General features: G+C 47.0%; 1 pseudogene; it reads right to left on the minus strand.

The window, feature by feature from the left end:
* Window positions 1–3,485: 3,485 nt before the first annotated feature.
* The window catches only part of LOC119466728, a 1,227-nt pseudogene continuing 993 nt past the window's right edge, over window positions 3,486–3,719 (minus strand).

Consider the following 3,719-nt stretch of genomic DNA (forward strand, 5'->3'; position numbering starts at 1 on the left):
AAAAAAAAAAAAAAAAAAAAAAAAAAAACTAGATTCCTTCCTCACATGGTACACAAAGATAGATCCCAGGTATATTTTTAAAAACTAAATAAAAAAGCCAAACTTTAAAAGTTAAAAAAAATCTGCAAGCAAATACAACCATGAACTTGAAGGAGGGAGGGTTTCTTAAATAAGATAAGAAGGACACAGTTTAGAAAGGAAAATGTTGATGAATTTGACCACCTTGAAATTTTATTTATTTTTTTATTTGATAATCCAACCTGTCATACTAGAAATTTTAAACTTCTTTATGAAGAAAGGTACCATAAACATGAAAAGGCAAGATATTGGCAATTCATTACAACTTGTTTGTGTCCTGAATGTATCAATAAAAGAAGAACAACTCAAGAGAAACAGGATATTCACAGAAGAGGAAACACAAATGGTCATAAACAAATGAAAAATGCTCAACCTCACTAGTAATTATGAAAATTCAAATCAAAATAAAGACTTCATTTTACACTCATCAGATTGGCAAATATTAAAAAGCCTAATAACATCGTGTTGGTGAAGATATGGGGAAATGAGAAGTATGAGTGGCTGGTGGGAGCATAAATCGGTAGAAGCCTAAAATCCTTTATTTGCAATTCCAAAATAGATAAAAACTCTGAAAGCTAAGTTTGCTTCCCTAAATTTGGTTTAAACTCCCTTTATTTATATTTATTTATTTACTTAGTTTTGAGACAGTCTTACTCTGTCACCCAGGCTGGAGTGCAGTGGCAAGATCTCGGCTCGCTGCATTCTCTGCCTCTCGGGTTCAATTCTCCTGCCTCAGCTTCCTGGTGTCCTCCAGCACGCCCAGCTAATTTTTGTATTTTTAGTAGAGAAGGGTTTTTTCCATGCTGTCCAGGCTGGTCTCGAACTCCTGACCTCGAGATCCGCCCGCCTCCGCCTCCCAAAGTGCTGGGATAACAGGCGGGAGCCAGCGCGCCCGGCCTGGTTTAAACTCACTTTGTGATAAAACCTGATATGAATCAATTTGAAGCTACCTCTAATCTTAATTATAACATTAAATTAATATATTGATGGCCGCGGCTGGTCTTCGGCAGCGCGGGTGCGCGGGCGGCGGTGGGTCCTCTATGCCCGTGTCCCCGAGGCAGCCGATTGCGCCGCCCTCACCCTCGTGTGGCCGGGCAGGACTTGCCCCCAGGCCCGAGCCTCCGGGATACCAGACTCTTGACCCCGCGTTGCCGCTGTCGCCAGCTGCTGCTGCGGGGAGGCCGCGGGGAGGAGGCGGAGCTGGGGCCGCGCTTCGGGGGCCCAGCGCGGGAAGGGAAAGCAGCGCCCGCTGGGTCGACGGTGCGGGGTTCCTGAGCCTCGGGAGGAGGCTCTAGGCAGGGCCGCCAGGCGCCGAGTCTCCCGGGTCTGCGGCGCACCCGGGTGACGGGTGACTGCGGGCCTGACACTCCAGATGGCGGGGCCCCGACCCAGGATCCGCTCCCAGAGGCGGCCCGCCCCGGGCCATGCCGCGAGCCAAGCGCTGGGGAGCTCCGTGCCGTCCCTGAGCGCCGGGGCCGCGGGTGTAGCTCGCAGAGACGTCGCCCCTGTCCCGGACAGGGCCCGGGCCCGGCGAGGACCTGGAGCCCTCGCCCCAGACTGCGAGGGTGCGGCCCTGGCTTCATGCTCCACGGAGCCTGCGGGAGCCGAGAGCGGTCAGCAACCTCACTCTCTCGGGAGTGGCTGCAGCCGCCCAAATCTGGGCTGTGGACCTAGGCCTCTGCATTTTTCGGAACCCAGGAAGGTGCCCCGCTTGTCTTTGCAGGTGTCTGCTTCCACTGCCTGGCCTCTGCCCGCTCCCTGATCTCAGATTGGGTTTGGGGCCGAGCCCCGGCCCTGTCACAGCCTAGCCGGGTGTGCGCACGCCGGGGGCGGTGCTGTCACGCCACTGGTTTCAGATCAGCTTTAGAGAATTTGGCAATAGCTGGTAAAAGCCAAAGATGTGCATGCACTGTGACCTAGCAACCATATGCCTAGGAAAACAGGTGGGCGCGGTGGCTCATGCGTGTAACCCCAGCACTTTGGGAGGCTGAGGCGGGTGGATCGTTTGAGACCAGCCTGGGCAACATGGCAAGACACCCTGTCTCTATAAAAAAAAAAAAAAAAAAAATTCAGCCAGGTGCGGTGGCACCAGCGTGTAGTCTCAGCTATTTGGGAGGCTTAGGTGGGAGGATTGCTTGAACCTGGGAAGTTGAGGCTTCAGTGAGCTGTGATTATGCCACTGCACTCCAGCCTGGGTGACAGAGCAATACTCTGTCTCAAAAGAATAACACACCCACACATCGGTACAAGAATTTTCACTGCAGTGCTGTGTGTAACAATAAAAATGGAAACGACCAGCAGTCCATTAGTAAGGGAACAAATAAACAGGTTTATTCATTGGGAAACTATAGAGCATTTAAAATTAATGAACAAGATCTATAATGTACCAACATGGGTAAATCTAAAAAATGAGTGAAAAAGCAAATCCGAAAGAGATTTACACAGTATGATAGTACATATGTACATATATTGTTAATATATGTGTTATATGTATGTATGTAATCCCAGCATTTTTGGAAGCTGAGGCACATGGATCTCTTGAGCCCAGGAGTTTGAGACCAGCCTGGCCAACATGGTGAAACCACCTCTCTTCTAAAAAAGCAAAAATTAGCCAGCAGTGCTGGCTCATGCCTGTAATTTCAGCTACTTGGGAGGCTGAGGCAGGAGGATCGCTTCCTTGGCCCCCATATTTTATATATGTATGAAATATACATATCATCGATATGGTATTGTATATATCGCTATATGGCTATGTAGTAAATGTGTATGTATGTATGTGTATATATATCGTCAAGAAGGCTCTACACTAACTTGAGACAGTGGTTACCTATACAAGGGAAAATGGGGGGACTTTAGATTTATCAGAGTTTGGGGTTTTTTGTTTTGTTTTTCAGAAAAAGTGAACTAGCAAGCAAATGTGCTGGGATTACAGGCATGAGCCACTGTGCCTGACCTGGTTTGTTATTAAAGGTAGTTTGGCTCTCAGTGCACCCCTTTCTCCCATGATGCCTCATGTTATTATGTAACATGAGGCCCTCCCCAGAGGCAGAGCAGATGCAGCCCCTTGACCTAGGACTTCCCAGCCTCCAGAACTGTAAGAAACAAATTCTTTTCTTCATAATGTACCCAGTCTCAGGTATTCAGTTATAGCAATAGAAAACAGATGAAGACACTGTTTTCCACAGTGGCTGGACCATTTCACATTCCCTCTAACTGCACAATGGTTTCAATTTCTTCACATTCTTGTCCACGCTTGTTATTCTGTTTTTGTTTTACAGTAGCCATTCTAATGGGTGTGAGGTAATATGTCATTGTGTGGCTTGCAAAACAAAGCCATTACTTTTATTAGAAACAAAGAATGTTCCTCAAGATGGTGACAACATGATATAGAAATATATTTCATTCAGTGTGTTTCTCCCTTTAATTACATTCCTGCAGGAGGTGGAATACCTCCTTGGCTATGAGGAGCAGAAGTATTTGATGGATTGTGTAAGCTGGTCTCCTGGTACTTGTACACACACCAAGCATTTCCTCTCCAAAGTATCATATGCAGAAAGACAAAGATCACAGACACATTTAGGAATCCGATGCTAGTCACGTGGGATTCCTAATAACACATCATCATGATTTCTTTTTTTTTT

This window comes from Cebus imitator, unplaced genomic scaffold (genome assembly GCF_001604975.1).
Source record: "Cebus imitator isolate Cc_AM_T3 unplaced genomic scaffold, Cebus_imitator-1.0 Scaffold223, whole genome shotgun sequence".
Classification (NCBI taxonomy): Eukaryota; Metazoa; Chordata; class Mammalia; order Primates; family Cebidae; genus Cebus; species Cebus imitator.